This window comes from Chaetodon auriga, chromosome 23, assembly GCF_051107435.1.
Source record: "Chaetodon auriga isolate fChaAug3 chromosome 23, fChaAug3.hap1, whole genome shotgun sequence".
Classification (NCBI taxonomy): domain Eukaryota; kingdom Metazoa; phylum Chordata; class Actinopteri; order Chaetodontiformes; family Chaetodontidae; genus Chaetodon; species Chaetodon auriga.
The window spans coordinates 10,641,047-10,662,003 of record NC_135096.1 but is presented as its reverse complement, the minus strand read 5'-3'; the positions used below and the strand labels follow the sequence as shown (position 1 = coordinate 10,662,003).

The window sequence follows — 20,957 nt, the reverse complement described above, 5'->3', positions numbered from 1 at the left end:
TCTGGGCTTTTTTTCCATCCCCCCGCTGTTGCTTGTCGACCAGTCTGCCTACCTGTTGGCTTGTCTGTCTCCTCTGTTTTGTCTTTTGTTGTCTCTGCTTCCGTCTGTCTAAATGTGCTTTTTTTTTTTTTTCATCTGCATCTGTCTCTTTTTGTCAGATCACTTTGTGTCTGTCTCTCGTCAGGAGTGTGATTCCACAGTATTGAACAGAGCACACATGCTGGATGTTTGCATTGTCTTCATGGCAGGTGACTCTCCAGACAGACCAAAGGACTAAATCCACAGGAATAATGAAGGACTTGTCTACTGTGCTGAAGCACAGCTTTGAGGTGCTTGTACTTTAGCTGAGTGTTTCCATTGTATCCAGCGTTAAAGTTTACTATGTTTTGATGAACCACCGAAAAAGTCTGATGTGTTATCACAGATTAAGCTTCCCAGCAGTATATAAAGTTGAGCTTGTAAAAAATATTTTTACACTGTTTTATTTGTTCTTTACTTCCACTGAGAATAATAGAGCTTAATGTGTCCCAAGGTGATGGTGTGTATGTATTTATTTAGTGTTTATTGTAATAGGGACTAATGTCACAGCTTATACAGCCTTATGGTTTTGCAGTGCCTGTCCCTAGATGGGCCTTTATACAAGAAAACGGCACAAAACACAAACAAAGACAGAATAAAATGACTGGTTTCAAAATGATCCCAGTCATGATCCACTTTGAGTTCCACATATTGATCCCACGAGACAAATACGTCTGTCCAGAGGAGGATTTAACAAAGGGCACCTCACACTCCCCCACTCTGTCAGACTCTTTTTTGTGTCTCGAGGGGGAGCTGCGTGAAATCAGATAAATTACCTCAAGTGATGTCACTCGAGTCAGAAAGCCAGAGCTCTGTAGCCCGCTCTTCCGTTCGGTTGTTGTAGAAGCTGCTTGTGGCCAAGAGGTTGCACAAGAACATAAATATGTGCAGGCAATGGACGATTGTGTGTGTGTGTGTGTGTGTGTGTGTGTGTGTCAAGAATAACTGCCAGCATATAGCATAACAAATCTAATAGTTTAATGGTTCATGTATGTGACACGTATTTAGTGTTATTACTCTGTTTTTTCCTGCTCTCGTATTGTTGTCCTGATAATTTCAGCCGTCTTTTGGCTCTTGAAGATCCCTCTAATGTTGTTATTGACAGGCAGGAGTGACTGTTATGTCCCGTCCTTGAGATAATTATACAGCGTCATGGAATCCAGCAGTTCAGAAAGCTTAATAGTGATTGCTTTTTGAACGCTCTTTGCCGCCGTCGTTTGCATGGTGCAGTTGCCATAGAGAAAAGCCAACAGTAAAGCCAATCAATAGCATTCAATCAGGCAGCAATGTTGTGCTGCGAGATTGCTTGCAGTTTGCCTCCGCTCGTTCTGCCACTCAGGTCCGGTGGATCTTTCTAAACGGATATTATTGGGAATCAACAGCGGGTTGTGGTGTTCAGTGACACGTTTGTCATGGTTTGACCCATTTCTTTGTCACCTTGAGTAAATGTGATTTTCAGCAAGCTGTTATTTTGATGTCAAATTCGAGTCACTATGAGATTTGTTTTAATCCTTCCCTGAAAGATACATATTTAAAGAATCCAGGGATTTTATCAGACTAAGTCATAGTGTTTTTCTTTCTTTTTTTTTTCAAATCTGCTTGACCTTCCCTCAGGCCTGCATTTGAAGACTTATTTTTCTTCTTTCTCAAACGCTTAAGAAGGTCCCTGAGCACATGACCTGGCTTTGCAACCGAGGTGGAAACAACAATCCTTGCTGCTGAATCTAAACCTCTCCATTTAGCGGTTTCCAGCAAATAAGATCTTTGCCCTTGGCATCCAAATCCCCCACTGAGATTTTTATTTTTTATTTTGGGAGGGATGGGGAGCAAGCACATGCCACATCGGCTTGCCTTCCTCCAGGTGCGCACGCTCATCTTTGAGAGAAGTGCTCCTTCCCAGGGCTTGAAAAGCAGGAGGTTTTGAGAGGCTGAAATACTCGGTGGGTAATTACAGAAAGGTCAGGAGCCATGTTAAGCTTGTTTTCACATCAGCATGTTCAGCTCAGTGTGCACGGACAGCATTCAAAGTAAGCGTTGGCTGTTTGTGATTTGTGTTGTTTCATGCATCGGGAGTAAATAACGTTTGATCGGCAAGCAGGTTAGGTGAATTTTAAGTGTTATCTGATGTCCTGCCAAACTTTGCATTTGTATATTCTCTGACAGGAACACTGCAGGGAAATCATCATTTCAGCCAGCTGAGATGTGGGCTAAGTACGAAGAGACGGGTATGATATCACCATCTGTAGTCACATTAAAAAAAAAAAGAAGTCATTTCATGTGAGCCTGAAATGGAAGTTTTCTTCCTGGAATCCTCTTGTTTCAATCCCTTTGTAGTACCTTTCATTTTTTTAATTATGCAGCAAAGTTCTTGCACGTGTGTCATGTGCAGAAAAAGATAGGTCAAGTGCAGACTGGAAATCGATGCAGCTATTGGCGGAGGCAGCAACATGGCACCCGATGTATCGACCAGCGATGCTGTATGGGAAATCAGCAGATTGTTTGACTGTAAATCTATACGTATCCATCCACAGACCCCACCCCCCATCTGTGAACATCCACTTCTCACAATATGACAAAAGTCTGACTCCAGTATTTGTCACTGGCCTTTAAGGAGAACAATTTAATTACAGCTTTGAAACAATACTAATGCTTCATGACACTGCAGTCTGTATGTATCACCGCTGTGTCCTGGAGCTGTAAAGTGCTTTAAAAAGCAATAAAAAAGGGTTCAAATAGTCAGTTCTCACTCACATATATTCAAACTGTAGGTCTTAATAATGCTAGACCTTCCTTTTGAAAGCTAAGATGAAACACAATTTTATAGTCAGAGACATTCAAGTTATTGAATTGCATACTTTCGAATCTTCGTTCTTAAGAGCGACTGTCAGTCACTTTGAATACACATGTACAGATGTCAGGTATATGGACTGCAAGGCTGCCGGCATTATAAAAGTGTATGATGCATACAGATATTTTCAGTGATCACAGCAAGAATTTCACATTCCGACCAACAACTGAGGAGCTATTTGAACTCAGCTCTGCATTATCAAAGTGGAGGAAAGTCTTGATATCTGATCATGAAATCATCGATGCTCTATGACGGAGTGATGACCCACACATTTGTGTGAGTGACAACACGACAGTGAGTGCTAAACGTAGCTGGGAACAGGATTTTGGTGTTCGTCTGAATGACCATACTTGGTGCAAAGTTTGGTCTATTTCCAGTGCTGTCCGCCTTCATACGTGGGTTTCCATCCACCTGTTTCTATGCACATTTTCAATTCGAGCTGCAGCAATTAATCGATTATTTCTCAACTATTATATTAATCAGCAACTATTTTGATAATTGATCAATCAGTTTGAGTAATCCTTTAAGAAAAAAAGGCCAAACTCTGTGATTCCAGCTTCTTAAACGTGAATATTTTCCAGTTTCTTTACTCCTCTATGAGTATTTATGGACAAAACAAGACACTTGAGGACGTCATCTTGGGCTTTGGGGAAACATTTTTCATAATTTTCTGACATTTTATAGACCCAGCAACTAACTGATGAGTTGAGGAAAGAATGGGCACATCAATCGATAATGAAAATAATCATTCGTTGCAACCCCAGCATATTGATGAAAGCAAAAAGCGACAAAGAGCAGTGGAAACAGGCTTAGGGACTAAATGAAGCAGATAAAGTGTGTGATCAATCGCGCCCTCTTAACTGTTGCCTGTGCTTTTTTCTTTCAAAATACAATTAAGCTTTGCGTTACATGTGAATGGAAACCTAGCTTATGTTTGGCTTGATGTATATCCACCTACCTTATCAGCGTGGTGAAGTAAATTAGTATTTCTGAACAACAGCTGACCCAGAGTCACGTCTTCCAGGGCACGTATTTTGGCTGAGTGGCCAGCAGTCATCAGCATTTCACTGGATAGAGCTGAGTCAGCATTTCTCTGCCTTGTTTCTGTTTTTTGGATGTGGAAGGAATAAGCATTCTTTCTGTTTTATACGTACATGTGTTTATTTAATTCTATGCACAGGTTGCCTTCCTGTTGTTTCACGTGTGTTACGCCTCATAGTGATGCCATGGTATGGGAAGTATCCACCCCTGCTAAGGACTGTGCTCTTCACTAAAAAGTTGATTTTCGTGCTTTTTATTCCTTAATTGTTTCTCAGGCACTGCCATCTCTGGTGCTCACTCAGCCAACAGCTTGTTGTCTGCTTCTCAGACATTGTTTTTTTCCTCTTTTAAATATCTGCCTACATAAACATTTACATATAATAGCCTGGCCTAAATCTTGTCTCAGGGACCTTCCTTTCTGTTTTTCCAGCAAGTGATGTGTTTGCTTTAGAAGCTTTTTAATGGTATGGCAATGAAGCGGAGTCAGCCTCTGTTTTTTTTACTCATGTCTGCCCTTTCTCTCTGTTTATATAAAGCTTGCTCGTACTGTGTTGCTTCGCAGTACTTTTTTTTTTTTTTTGCCAATTAAGCTTTTGAAACACATCCCCTAATCAAACTAGGTGAGACAAACGATGGTTCTTTGAAGTGACAGAGCCTGGGTCGTTTGTTTTAAGATGCCAGAATTAATGTCGCCGTTGCTTTTTGCCAATCAAGCCAGTTCATCACTGCTAAACCCGTGTCTTTGTTTTCTTTTTGGAGCGGATATTCAGCGAGAGTCAGTGAGCAGCCCTGATCTCGTGGTAATTGGCAGGAAATCATATGAAAGGAAGTTCCATAAGCCATTTGTGATAAATGGGAGTCTAAGAGCCAGAGAGAAGTGGATCAGGAAAGTGCTTAGTAGATGTTCGTATGGATTGGCTGGCCAGTGAGAGAGATGCGCACAATGCATGAAAAACAGGAAATCCATGAGAGGGTTAAGTCTGTAGCTAGTTAGAAATGTGCACTATGTATAAGTAAGGACATAAACCCCACGTCAGAGATGAACAGAAAAAGGTCATTACTGTGGTAGGACTCTAGCTTTTGCTTTGACAGGGCTTTTACATTTATATCTTCTTTTACAAGTGGTGTTACAAGCAATTACGAGTGAAGAGTTCAAAGGTCAGAATCACAGTGTTCAGAGAGGAGATATGAAAGTGATCTGATATGCTTTGGAATGTAATTCATGTCCTCATTAAGGCTCAAATGGTTGGAGGAGATTGTCATTACTGACACGTGATAAACTATTCCACATCTATTTAATGTGACCTGAAAGCCAAATCAAAACTGTTACAAGTGCTTGTGTTTTTTTTTGCTCTGTAAAGCTCACAGCTTTGGAGAGCTGATCTGTGATCCCTGACAAGATCCTGCCCAACATGATATTTGTTTTCCGAGTGAGGGTTTGATGATCCAGACAGCCGCGGTGCCTGGACCCGGCACTCTCTGAAGAAATGCATCAGAGTGATTGCATTCCTAGCATTGATGTGTGAATTACGAACGCGTGACCTTTGGCTTGTAACTGGATGTTATGTGTTTAGTAATTAGTATTGTGTATGTATTTAGTTTCCAATCTTGTTCAGCTGAAGACAGGGTTCATCACACATTCAGTCTGTACCCTCTTTAACAGATAAAACACATTAGGAACATTATTTTATCAGCTGTATGACTTTTCCTGATTTTACAGGAATTGCTTATAATTTATTATTTGAACACGATGCATTTTCATTTGCTGCATATCTGTGACAGGTGTTGACAGGACTTTTTATGCAGCACTGCCCCTCCCAAGTCCACAACAAGTGTGTACACACTTGCACACATCGACAAATTCTCTTGCAGATGCAGTCATCTACACTAAAATATAAAACATCGTTTTTATCCCTCATATTGTGACAAAACACATGAATAATACATGAATGTCATAATTGCACCTTTCATCAAAAGTGCAAGCCCAGTTTGGGGCAAAAAGAACTGTCGGCGTTGCATTACCTTTCATTATGTTGGGCTTTAATGAGGTCAAGAGAACAGGGGAAAAAAAAAGATATATAAACAGTACACAGTAAAGCTAAACAATGAGGAAGTGACGCCGAAGTCAACAAAACACAGGGCCAAATGAGAGGACTCAATAATGTTCTATTATTTATTAAGAATGACTTTTTTATGTATCTGTGTGTATTTTAAGCTCAATTTCAAGGAGACGTACCTAATAACATCTAATATTTCTCCTGGTTGCAAGTTCTCAACCCAATTTGCTCAGCTCGGACTCGTCTCGGACCGACTTTGTTGCTTTGACTGCAGCCGTCAGCTCTGATAGGCACTGATACAAATATAACAATGGGACATGACTGGAAATAGAAAGCAATTTCAGCCTGTGTGAAGAAAGCACTTTAGATGCAGCTCCACTTACGTGTCATACGTCCCATTTTGGGGGTCTTGTGTCATTTCATGGCAACTCTGTCCACCCATCCTCCTTCTTCCATCAAAGATCACAGCCCTCGTTTTGAGTGGCTCGACAGATCTGGGCCCCTGGTTCCTGATCAGAGCTCTTCAATCAGGCTTTTGAGGCTCAAATTTACTTTGTTATGCTCTCCCAGTATCTTTATTTTTCCTTTGGTGACAGCAGTGGCCCTCCTTCTGTATTTCATTGATTTTGAGAAGTGACAGTAGTTTTCATTTTCATGCTCACACCTGAAAGGAAAGATTATTGTGTCTTTGAAATTTCATATACACGGATCTGTGCCGATGTCAAGGTTTGGACTGTGGTAATGGAAAGTTTAAAGGTGCTCATCACCTGTTAATCAGCGTAAAGCACAAAAAATGAATGCAACAAAAAAACGATGCAGTTTCCCTAATCGAGAGCTGCAGATTTTCCCTTTTTATCCAAATATCTTCAGCTATTGCATCTGAGGTATTGCAGGTATTAGTTTGAGTTTCTATCATGATTCTTTCTTAATCTACTCTCATAGCTATTAGCAGCACATGTTGCAGGCCTACACATTTAGCAGATGAACATTCAATTAAAAGTCTGTTTTCATCAAACAGCAGCATCGTTCTGCAAAGTCAGTATGCTCGAAACAAGTTGGGTTGAACATAAATACCAAATTGCAATAAAAGATCCGCAAGTGACTGCTGCTCAGGCCCTGCACATGCCACACAGGAGTTTATTGTTTTATGATATGTATTACACTCACCCGGCCTCGTCAAACATATGTACGCTGTATACACACTGTGGATCACTGTGACAGTTTAATGGTCTCATGAGCACGTGACAATTTACAGCAACCTCTGTCTCTCTCATGTTGCCGTTTACGCGACCATTTTAGAGCCAGGAGCCCGTTATGAAGTCATAATCACTGGATCTGAGAAATGACGGCTACATATGTATCTGTCACATGCAATCTCATGTTGTTTTTTTTTTATTTTTTTAAAGTGTTAACTGCCGTGGCGCTGTTCCCAAGGGGAAATGTTTTTAAAGACTGAGCTCTTTCGAATTTCTTCCGCAAGGGAAGGCGACACAACCACTTGGTTTAAAACAACATTATAGATTTTAGAATTATAGAATAGTTAATAATAAGATGTAAGCCGCCCACACAAATGCATAGCGCAATAATTTTTCATTTATTTTAAGACATGATGTTCAAACAAGGCTATGAGCTTTCTGCAGAGGACGAAAGAATACAAGTCACTGACCCACTTCCATTTGTATCCATTGTAAGTCTAATTTCTGCTCCGCCGTGCCAACAAATACGTCAGTGTTGCATCCAGTGGTTTTCATTTTGCCATTTATATCCTGAACATTGCCACAAATGCAGCATTATTAAAGTGGTAAATCTCAACCAGAGCTCATTGTGTTTACTTAGCCTCCAGGTATGCAATATAAAGCACTGAATCTTTTTAGTTTTCAGCAATCTCATGAAATTAGGTATTTACTCAGAAGGCATTCAGTCAGTGCCTCTTGGTCATCTAGTGTATGACAGTAGAAAAGCAGGTTGTCCTCTGTTTGAATGGTTTCTGGGCTTATTTCCAAGGTTTTTAATCCTCATTTCATTGTGCACTCAGTCTACCAGAACTAATGCGGGCATGCTGTGTCGTGGCCAGTCTTTCAGTTTACATGTGAACTGTATGGTACTGCTAGTTAGGCAGCTGAGGGGTTGTTCTATACACTATAGGCCTGCGATTTGGTGGATGTAAATGATGCATTTGTTAAATCCTCTTGGTGTGTTAGAAGAAAAATAGCAATTTCCAGGGTGAAATATTTAGAATTGGATGTCTTGTTTTGTGTTATTGATTGATTCAAATAGATTTATGTTTACTACATCATTGATGTTATGATGGTCTTTTTATACCCAGCTGATTTTCCAGCTTTTCTTTACCGAAGCAGTGGCAGTGGTGAGATGGAAGCGATCCAGGAAGAGAAACTATGCTTTACCTTTGGTTTAATTCCCCACGAATGAGCAGTGAATAAGACATTAAAGAGAATGCTCGAATTGCACCTAGCACAACAAAGGGCTTTCTCCCAAAGAAAGAAAAAAATAAATAAGTACAAACCACCAGCAACTGAAGTTCCAAAAGGGGAGGTCAATACGATGCCACATTACACAGCTTTGTAAACGCTACTGAAGAGACAGAGATGAACTGCAGGGACAAATGAGTGAACAAAACAGAACAAAAAAAAAAAAAGTTTTTAGTTTTTAAAAGAAGTTTAGCATGAATTAAGTTTCAACCACTGGAGGAAGAAGGTCTGAACAGCCAGCACACTCACACTTGTTACAGTATTTTGTCGAATCTTGTCCTTGGAAGACTGCAATGTCCTCAGTGACATAGATGTTTAATGAATGAGTTTAAGAAGTTACAAGGTAAGAGCGAAAGATTGTCATTCCAGACACCACCAGTGGCTATATCACAGTAATTGGCAGAATAAATGAATATGTCTTAATAACCAAGTAGACAGGTTATTCTCAAAATATGCTCTTCCACATGCTGCTGAATACTACTAGTACTGCCTCAAATACAGATACCGAATGTAATTCTGTACTCCTTAATTATTGAAATTATTATCACACAATTGTGCAACAGCTTTTGAAAACATTTTTCAACTGCCCTGTCAAATGTGGAGCCGAATATGTCCATGTGAATCAAGACGGTAGACAGTGACAGACAATCCTTGTATCAGAGCCCTGGACCGTGACAGAAATTCTTGATTCAGGAAAAGGACAAACCCATACTTTCCTTCATTCAGAACGGCGACACAGTTATTTGATTCAGCACAAGGCAAATTTATGCAAATACTTAATTCAGAAGATGCACTGGAACACACAATTCTTGATTCAGTCCCACAGACAGTGACACACAACTCTTGAATTCGCACCATGGACAGTGATTCAGCCCCACGGACACTGACACACAGCTGTGATTCAGCCCCACGGACAGTGACACATCAGTCTTGAATCAGACACACAGCAGTGATTCAGAACCACGGACAGTGACGCACAGCTGTGGCTCAGCACCACGGACAGTGACATACAACTCTTGAATCAGTACCAGGGACACACAGCTCTTGAATCAGCACCAATGGACAGGGACACACAGCTCTTGATTCAGTACCAATGGACAGGGACACACAGCTCTTGAATCAGCACCATGGACAGGGACACACAGCTCTTGATTCAGCACCAATGAATGTGACGCACATCCGCGATTCAGCACCGTAGACAGTGAAAACAGTTCCTGCAGTTTTTTGGTCACAGCTTGGATTCATCTTGCATCCCTCCTGGTAAGCGTCCGGTTGAATTCAATTAAAGCCCCCCCCAGTGGAAAATGGGAGCCACCATGAGACTGGCGCTGCTGATGAGAGATATGCTTCATTTAGCTTTATTCAGAAACACCCACATAGCCTCAGTGAGAACACAGAGAATCAGAGGGACTGCAGAGAAGACCGATAGCTGTGAGGACATTCAGATGGGATTTGACCCCCAGCCAGACAGGTTCAACTACTGAGACAAAGCCTCCTTTGAATTATTGAAAGAATGTAATTGGAAAAATTCTACTCCTTCTTTGTTGTTTATACCCCCTATTTAAGCACGCAAGTAAGACTAAAGCTAAGATTAAGAGAACTTTCTCATTAACTGCAATGCCTGGGGAGTAGCTGTAGTACTTCCTAATTGAGGCAGTCTAAGAGATGGGGAGAATATATTGAGTGTAGCCTGGTGGGGTTTGATTCCAGGCCGGCAAAGGCACATCTTGGGGCGCATTTCCTTACTATATCATTATGGCACCAAAGGATCCAGTATGTAGGATTGAGGGTTGGAAAAAGTTCTAAAATGATCATATGAAATGAAAGCGCTGTCTGCGGAGAACCTTACCAAGATGAGTTTAAATGTATGCATGGATGTAAACATCTACTTGGATAAAGCAGTGCTTACTCAGAGCCCACCAGTGGAAGCAGTAATGAATGCAACGTAAAAATACTGACTGCAGCACACCAAAAAGTAGTCAGAGGAAATGAAGTGATTCCTCCCCCTGAGCTCGACAGTGACCTTGTAGCACAATGTGGGATTTTGGATGCAGTCTTCCGCTGTGTTGCATGCTGTGTAAAGCCTGTCCTCCAGCTATAGCAGGATAACACAGACACCGAGGCGAAATCCAGATAATTATTGGTTTATGAATTTATTATACGCCATTTGTTGAAATTATAGATTTCTTACAAAACAGGGAAAGATGGTCAGTCTTAGATTGAATCCTTTATCTACTGTTCATTCCACATTATACCATAATTTGCCCAAAAAGTGGAGGAAAAAAAATGTTGTTTTTCACATTTTCAAAGTAGAAACAGGAATAAGAGCATCAGAAAATGTGGCGAAATCCCCAAAACTAAATAGGACGCTCCACGCCTGACAGTCAGCTCTTTGTAATGGATATAAGACCTGTGCTGACAATGAAAATTCTCGCTAATCATTTCCAGTCACAATTCAGTTCACTTTGTGGTAACGCATTTAAGCCTGGTAACGGTTATCACTAGTCTGGGAGCATTTAATTACACCTACCTCCCCCAAATCGGCAGCCACCATCTATTAAGCTTCAAACGATAGAACTCAGAGATTCACAGATAAAATGGGTCTTAAATTCCCTCGGCCAAAAGCCATGGTGACCTTGGGATTTGAGTAATGGTAATTTGATTTAAAATCAGTATCTAATTGAGGCATCACTCTAGGCGGGTGTTCATGCCTTACTTTAAGGGCTCAAAGTGTCCCTGAGTGCGTTAATAATGTAAGTTCATCAGTAAATCTTTTTGTTCTCTCCGAGTGATCCGCTGCCAAACCCGAAAGTTTGATATAGGGTAAAAAGCCCTAAAAATCTGATCTGAATCTTTTTCCGCAGCCGCGGAGTTCTTCATCTTTAACAGTGAAAAATCTGAGCAACAACTAATACGTCACTGAACTTTTTTTTTGGGGGGTAACTTTTCTTCATGTTCCTTATTACATAAAGATGCTGAATTCTCTGTGGCAAAGGATTAGACATGCCTGCCTTGCACCATCCATGCAAATCCTAACAGGAGACCGTAGATCAGAGCGCAGGCAATACAAATAATTAATACTCAGGGGCACTGGAGTTCTGGTGCTGAAGGAATGCTGAAATAAAATAATAAAGAAAGATGAGGGCAAAGGAGAGCGAGGGAGGAAGACTAAAGCTGGGTTTGACACCTGTCAAATTATTGACTTTGCGTGTGTGTTTGATCAGTACACATCCGTGTGTGTGCGCCTGTCTGATTGTGTGGGTATGTGTGTGTGTGTGCGTCCTCGTGCTTGTTGGGTATAAATCAATGCAATGAGCTGTAGCAGTCACCTTGAGGCCAGTGCAGGAGGGGTGGAGGCAGCATGTTACAGGTGTCAATCAACAGTACACGTGGACAGAAGGACTTTTAAACATGATGGCGCTGTGCTCACATATCCTCCTCTTTCTGCCTCGTCCTTGTTTTCCTTGTTGTCTCCGTGCCTTTGCTTTGCTCTCCTCTTTTTTTGTCGTGATTGCACAGCATTGCCTTATGCTGCTCTGCTCCGCGAGACAGTCACACTGCAGGCGTCTTTGTTGGTGTGTCACCCTGTGATGACCTAATGTGGGCAGTGCGAGAACATCCAATTGTATCTATACAGTGCAGTCTGCAGCCACAGAACTCTGAACATGCCGTGTTGCCGCTCTGATATTGTTTTTTTAGGGGCATTCATCACAGATTCACATGGCATGCATCCATCCTTCAAGTATGATTTTCAGCAATACACGTTCCTCTAGTTTTCCAAATCCTTCTGGTTCCTACAACAGTTATTTTGTTTCTAATCAATTTCCTGCCCATTTTTCTGAAAAGACATAAATAAATAAAATCACATCACTAGAGAACTCAAGGAAGCACACAAACCTAATTAGCTGTTGATGGCCTGTTTCAGGTTTGATCAACAACACTGTACCGTGTGCTACATCTGCTATTATTATATTTGATTTGACACATTTGGTTCATTGGTACAGATTCATTGAGTTACTAAGGGGGCTTGTTGAACCAGGGGACGGCTTTAATGTGGAATATAAAGGCAAACAAATGCATGACTCAAGATTGATGATTAAAGGGGCACTCCAGCAGTTGAATGTGGTACTTCTACAAAGGTGGGGGCTTGTAAGTGACATATTGAAGGAAGAATGGTGAAAGCAGAGCAGCAGATGCGGAGATAACGTGACTTTTAGTCCCGAGTAACACTGGATCGTGAAATCCACATTATTTCAAGTCCCTTCAGTGCAACAGAAGACACGACACAACTGTGGTTCAGGCTCATAATTTGAATCCTCGAAGCAGCCGGACCTGAATCTTATTTTAAAATTTAATCACTGCTGAATACAGAATTCTCAAATTGAAATATTGCTTCATTTATAACTTTGATTTATTTTACCTTCAAAATCAACATTTGATTTTTTTTAATATATATTTTTATTCTTTTTTTTTTTCTAAAAAAGCCATATTCAAGTTGCTCACATTCTGATTGATCAATCTGACATTCAAGCCAGCCATAATTCAAGATGAAAAATACAAACTTAAACATCCAACTTACACTTTAACAAATATCAGCAGCAAGCAGAAATAAATCAAGTTTGTGAAACTGCACCAGTTTCAATGATCTTTTGGTTATTTCAAAGGGGAATTCAAGCTAACTAATTCAGATATTTTATAATAAAAACAAATCTGATGATATTTCAATTTCAACATTGTTAATTGCAGACATTCAGTTGCTTCCCAGATTCAAATTATTATAGCCAACATTTCAGCCAGTGTTGTATGTGATGCTGAGGTATACTAAACCACTGGATCGCACAGAAGATGGAGTTATGGCCTCTGAGGGGGGATTTCTGACTCTGGATTTTGAACGGTGCATGAACACACACCACTGCAGAGCCCCGGACACATGAATTTAACATGTTAGCCGGTGCCACAGTCATAGCTCGCTCCTCTACCCGCTCATCTGTCTTCACTGTCTTTCTGTAAAGATCTGTACAGAGCTGGAGTGATGAATCATCACGGCAGCCGGTGAAATGTCAACCTAAATGGCATTCCACCTTTGACCCCTTGTCGGTGGGAAGCACATATGGGCACGTGAATGAAGATGGATGGCGCGCTGGAGTCGATGATGTTGGAACTTATAATTGTCAGGCAGCAGCTAATTAATTTAGATGGAGAAAGATGTACCAATGTGAGAATAGAAGCCGGGGACAGGAGCAATAAAAGTGTGTTTATTCTGAAATGTTTAAGAATTAGACAGGGTTTTATCATCTACAGCGCTGTGATATTATGTATGCAAATGTGTCACCAAATGGATAAGTTTAATAAGCACCAATAGAGCTATAATGTGTGATCACAGTTTTGATTACACTGAGTCATGTTTCTAGAGAAAATGGTAATCAGAGTAAATGTGAGACAGCAATTGTATAACAAATCTTTAAATAAAGATGATGTGCAATTACTGAGAAAAAAACAATGTGCATCAGGATATTGCAATAATTTGCCCATTGAACTCATGCTCTATAGATCTATAAAATGAGGTAATGACACTTCGGGGCTCGGATGGAGTAATCCAATTGCATTGATTTCGGTGCGCCATTCTTCTGTTAGTCTTTCAGTATGACTGCACTAATCATTCATTTGTAAAAGATTTCATTTTGAGAGTAACCACACCAGACTTATAATAATGGATGATGGATGGGAGGAAAATGTGTCGCAGCGCAGAGGAGCAGAGTGTGATGGCAACATGAAAAGCTTTGTGAAAGGGCGTTTTAATACAGGGAGGCTGTGCTGCACAAACAGTCCAAGCACGGACGTAATGGAGTACAAGTAAGGTACACATGTCGGCACACGCGCACATACACATGGGTGTACGTTCTTAATCGTGACTTATTCATGGGGTTTTACAGTGGTAGAAATGCTCCATTTTCTAATACATCTATTATTTAAAGATAGGACCCTGTAGACATAACTCAACAGATTGTGGTGTAAAAAATGAATGCAAAACCAAACTGGAAGCGTGCACATGGATGTGCGTGCGTGTGTGTGTGCGTGTGTGTGTGTCTGCATTCTGCTTCCAGTTTCCGCTCGTTTGGAGGAGTGCTCGCAAACTTTGGGCTTTTTGGCTTCTCTATAATAGATGACAATCACAACAGTTGCCTCGAAACACACCTGCTCCTCTGAGATATAGTTACTGTAAAGCTCCTCTAACACCAAGCAAAATGTATTTGGTCGGAAACTTTCTCACAACACAATTTCTGTTTGCTTTGAGATCCTGTGGAGATTGGAGACCCTATATAGATTGCAAACACGAGTTTCTACACATATCTAAATATATAAGGGTGGGAAGGAGTGCTGCATCTGTATGTATGAGAGGGGGGAAGAGGGAACTCAGCTGTGCCATGAAGATTTCCATTTTCATATTATATAAACATGAGGTACAGTGTATGCAATGCACACAGAGGCCTGGAAATATGGTAACAGCTCTTTGGTAACAGGGACTCATAAGATCAGAATATAGAAGCCAACAAAAGCACACTTCAAGATCCTGGATGACTCAGGCTCTCCAGCAGCGGTATTACCAAAGTAGAAAGAGAATATATTTGGGCGTCTGGAACATGTCTTCTTCTTTCTGCTGTTTTCATTTTCAAGCTGCACTAGTAAATGTTGCATACTGGCAGCTCGAGTAAGAGGTAACTGCTTGAAAAATTAACTTGAAAATCCAAACACTCAACACGACATCAGTGAGGTGCACAAAGAGACTGTCCTCGCCGGGAAAACAGCAGCGTCAGTCATTTGTTCACGCTGTTAAAATGACGTATGTTGATGTTTGCTGACAAGCGAACTCTTGTGGTGGTGCGAGCGATTGTCCTCTCGCAGCTGGCGTTCGCATCAGGTTACAGTTCTGTGTTGCTCGAATGTCGTCCGTGTCTGACTTTGAAAATGGCGGCAGATGAAAACATCAGATCTGTGACTGTCACCTTCCTCAAGTTAACACATGAAACAAACAGAAATGCCATATTTCCAGCGTGTTTATGGCATCGTTTCATTTGTTTGTGGTTTGACTGGTGCTCTTTTAATTTCCGCACCTTGTTGCCTCTTCTGTAATGCTTTAATGGCGTCTGACTGCAGTATTAGTGTCACCATCTGTTTATCTTGATGCGCCCAACGCTTAATATTTGCAGAACGCCGGTGGAATGGAAACATTAGCATTAATTCGAATTTCGTTGTGACAATTTTCTGGAAAGACAGGTCAGATAGGTGCTACCGCTGAATGGAAACTTGACTGCAGACTCTGTCCCCTGATAGCGGCAGCAGACATTATGCTGAAATGAGCTGTCTTTCTCTGTGTCACAACATCAGGAAATGAAAGTGTATTAAATTGATGAAACACTTGAAATGACAAGTCTGTCCGTCCTGAAGGAGGGGTCCCTCCTCTGCTGCACCTCCTGTGGTTTCTTCCATTTCTTTTTTCCTGTTAAAGGTTTTTTGTTTTGTTTTGTTTTTCCAAGGCAGTTTTTTTTTATACAAATCTAATCCTAACACAAAGTCTGTCCAGATTGTAAAGCCCCTTGGGACAAATTTTTGGCTATGCAAAAAAAAACTGACTTGACTTGCAGCAGTGTAAATGGGGTCACTTTTTCACTTTCACCATGACTGCGATTTTTCCACTTCCTTAATCAAGTAGTTTATTTGCATAAAGCAATCTTTGTCCAATGAGGTGGCAAATCAGAGAACGAGCACATGAATCTTTTTTGCAAAGGTCACATGGGTCATCATACTGATTAAATCCTTTAGTCATGAGGACTTGCACAAAACAAAACTGAATGAGGAAACGGATATAAAGCTGGTATCTTTTTAGGAGACCATCATACTGCAGTCTTAAATTCTGATCCATTACTTTTTGTATGCGGTGGAAATTTCTTGCCAGTGCACAGAACTGCCCCTCTCAATTTGTTCAAATAGAGTGAATGATAGCTGGGGTGACTTGAGGCTGAGGCTGACAAGACAAGAATATTCTTTATAGAAAAATCTATTCTTGTGCAGCTTTCAGTGTAATTGAAATCCTTCTTAAAATTAAATTACTCTTGTTTTTTTTTTTTTAACTTTTTTTTTATTATTGTTATTCAAGATTGTAGAGTGTTTGCAACTAGACCGGGTCAGTTAATATAATAACCAGGAAGGAAATGTAACCGGCAGTTTCTGTCTGTCCTTTAAAGCTGCAGTAGGATCGAGAAGAGAGCAGACTTCACCTGAAAATCTGGACCAACACAAGTTCACGTCACTCCCCCTCCCTCTCCGCTGCACTCGTGCCCTGCCTCCAAGCCCCTCCTCCCTGCGGCATCTGCGCGGCTGCCGTGACAACCAGTAACGTTAGCCTTAGCATTGGAAACAAGCTAACTCTGCCCAGCCGCTACATCACAGTCACCAACATACCAGAGGCGCTGCGGAGTGTTACTGAAACAATCACCATGTTAGCTTTCTGGTTATTTGTTTTGTAAGCTGTATATGCTGTTGGCGGCGGCGGTTTGGACAGTTTCTCCTTTGCGGGTGGCTGTTGCTCCATCATAGCTTTCAGTAGCCTCCTGACGCCGCTCACAGAGCTGTTTGACTGAGCGGCAGCCTGCAGCACGAGAGAGGGGAGGTTGTGGTTCTCAGTATGTGTGAGTAGTGATTGACAGATGTCAGACACTCCCTCAGACACTCCCCTGGCTCTGATTGGTTGTTTTGTGTTAACCACGGTGGATTCTTGCAAATTGCAGTGGGACCAATGGAGCCGTTTTTTTGTTTTTTTTTTCACAGATTACATGTTTCATGTACTGCTGCCCGGGCATAGGGACAGTTTAAAAAAATATAACAAATATTACTTTATACAAGTCACCTACTGCAGCTTTAAGGTCCTCAGGAGTTGGCCAGTAGGACATTCTTTGAGTCATGAAGGTGGAGGTGGGATCTGACATGTTTCACTGTAATCCAGATCTAAATGTGTGTGTTTCCCATCTCTTGTTGGAGGTGATGATCTTCCAGAGAGAGGGTGAGAGGAGGCGGCACCTCATTAACCTTTTTGACACTCATTACAATGTGTCGCCAGACAGCGAGGGGATTCCAGGGGAAGTCCCTCATACATACAGACACACACATGCATGTGTGGGTTTGGCTCCTGATCCCTTACAGATGTAATTTCACTTCCATCTGCGCTCCTTTAGTGTCACTTCCTTTTTTTATGTGCACTAACATGGGTAGGTAGTGCACACAATTATCTCAAATGAGGTTACCCTCTACGATAAGAGAACTGTCAGAGTTCATTGTACCCTTACTGGGATCCGTGTAAGTCGTGAACCATTGTTCCAGAACATTCTTTTATCTCTTAAATAGCAAGCTGGAAAGGCAAAACAGATTGTCAGTATTCAGCTCATGCCTTTCATTTATTTCTTTATTTTCCCTGCTTCCTACAGGGTGGTGAACAAACAAGCCTAATTAGTCTCAGGATCATGATGCTGCAAGAAAAAAAATATTTTTTTTCATTCATGGGGCAAGAAGTGTAGCGTAGTCTTAATAGTAATAATAACTTTAATAATAATAATGATAATAATAGATCAGAACAGGGCTGATATGGCCTTAAGCCGTGAATTAGTCATAGGCGTCGCAGCTGCATTTTGTACTAAGTAAAGGTGTGCCATTGCAATCCAGACATGATATACAAGCATGTATTACCGAGAGGTAGTTGTCGAAAACTGCACCCAGTTTTTTTGCCTGCAGGTTTGATATTTGAGCCAGTGAGCAAGAATGTTCTGTATAGCGAGGACTGACTTTTAAGGGCCAAATGTAATTATTAATTTTCATTTAGCGAGAGATGGTTTGAGGACATCAGCCCTTGATTTCTGAAAAAGATATTAGACAAGATAGTGTCATCTGCATTAGCTATGCTAAGCTGCTTTCAGCTGTAGTTTGGTTTATTTGGTCAGGGCCGAAGGAAAAAAATTGTTATTTCTTGTCTGATATGTGTTCTGACTTTTTTCAAAGGAACACAGACCATTAAGCATTTAGTTATACATTCTGACAAGAAACTCAATGACTGGACAGTATTGGCCATTGCCATCCTGCATCATCAGCACATCATCAGGGCCAGTGTGGGGAAATCCAATTCTCGTGACTGACAGCGTGCTGCCTTTATTGATGCTTATATGTCTATGTATGTATGGGCATTTTTAGTGGCTATTATTAGACTGTTACACACAAGTTAGCAGGTGAAAGCAGGCTGAGACCCTCCTTATCAGGCGGTCTTGATCCGGTTGTTTGCAGCTTTCACACCAGCCCAAACGAAACCCACTAAATGGGAAACTGCCCCAGAGGTCGTTTTAACTGAACCGAAGAGGTTAGGTGTGACATCACTCTGAAACATTTGATAAAAATTGGGTCAAAGGTTTTTTTTTTTTTTAAATGTAAAGGGTTAAGGGCTCGGTTTCTTCAGAAGTGGATGGGCTGCGTGTTTACGGCAGGAGAAAAAACAGCAGAAAGAGGGCTAAATTTTTTAATTTTGAGAATCATAAGTAAAGCTGCAGAGCAACCCTGGTGGAGGACGTTTTTTGGACATGTACACAGAGTTTCAAATCACCTGAATAAAATAAGTGTTGGCTCTTCAAATATCACTGTCTGATGAGTGGAAATCTTGGCCTTTGAATCATCAGGGTATCTTGTATGCAGCTGTGAAGAGAAATTTATCATCGCTAAAAATGCCAGTACTAATGGTTATAAATCCTCTCATGATCCCATGTGCTTTTTGGAAATTCTTGTAAGCTAATTTGTGGGATATAGACACAATACTGAGGAAATGAGAGCAGCACCGCAGTCTTGTTAGAGATGTCAATCAAAATGTCACACCCCTAAGTGCAGGTAGAATCATCAATATTTCACGCAACATGCACAGCAAGAGCGGAGAGTGGAAATATTCAAGCTTTATTATTTATTTATTTAGATTTTTTTGGCACATATCCTTTTGAAGCCTTTTTTGTTGAGATCCTTGTGTTCTGTGTATCATCTCTTTGGAGTGTCTTGTGGTTAAATGAGGCGGAGCAGCGGTGGTACACCTACATGTAATAGAAAGGTGGAATAGAGGAAGTAATGTAATGGCTCCGAGCCAAAATGTGTGACAGTTGCATTATTCAAATGAAAATAGCAGGAGGCTACTCTTAAAAAAACTCCTACCCGTGGCCCTTACAATTGAATTCATCCAACTTAGAGCTGACATTACAATGAATGTCTGTGCTGCCATTCATTCATTTTTTTATTTTTATTTTTTTTTTGGAGGGGGGGGATGCAAGACAGCATGAAAAATGAGCAGGGACAGGATGAAACTCGAGCCTCACTTAATGCCTGTAAACAATCGGAGCTTAACTGGAGCTCAGGGAAGGGTAAAGTGCTCAAGTGTGACCAGTCTGAATAAGTCGGCCCGAGAAATGCTTTACATCACATTCAGAATCGATGACAAAAATGGAGCTACAATAGCAAGGGCAGCGGAGACAGACGGCAGTCTCAATCTGGTCTAAATGATTGCTGTCGTGCTTAAAACATTTTATGGTCCCAATAAAATCCAGAAGGACTCATTGAAGAGACAAGAGGTCTGTCTTTCTAAATCTACAAGCACCTCTATAACACTGCAGTAAGCACAAGCAAATATTTACAGCTACCTTGGATCCTCTGCAGTCCTGAATTGTGTCCGTCCTCTTCAATGTAAATTCAAACCTTTTAAGTGCAACAAACTGACAAGCCTTTGCATTTCCTCCTCACTAATTTTCCTTTGAGATCAGCATCCCCCTCATGCATCCTGTGCTATTTCTATATCTTTAGAAAGCTTTCGTTTGAAGAGGCCTCTCTCCATAATAATGCCTCCCTTGGAAAAGCGGCATCTGAGTGAAGGGGCCTTTACTTTGATAACTCACTACGAGCTGTTTGATCAAGCCACAGGGGCAAATATTCCACAACATTTCCAACGTGAAGAACCATTTTAAGAGTGGCTTTTTCAAATCTCCACCAGTTCAAAAGGCAGTGTGGGAGGATTTTTAATCAGGGAACATGCACACAGGCCACATATTATTAACATAATGCATTACAAGTTGTAATTAAGCCTTAAAAAGCCATGAGAACCCAAGCATTGTGTCTTCCCTTTATTCATTTGAATATCTTTCATAATTAATTTCCCTTTGGCTGCTTAATGTATTGAAATTCAGACAAATGTGACAAATATGCAGTCATGACAGGCATCACTGGCAAACCATTGTCTAACAGCAACATTTGTGTTCAAAAAATCAGTGCCGTGATCATTTATTTTGACAGCTATATAAATATATATATGTTTGTTAAAAGTATGTCTATGGAAAAGCAAAGCAGGGTAGGAACGGTAAAGAAAGGCTCTTGGAGGGG

General features: G+C 40.9%; 1 protein-coding gene across 1 annotated transcript in view; it reads left to right on the top strand.

Moving 5' to 3' along the window:
• LOC143315666 (uncharacterized) overlaps positions 1-20,957 on the top strand; it is a 353,798-nt gene that overhangs the window by 187,910 nt on the left and 144,931 nt on the right. The window lies entirely within an intron of this gene.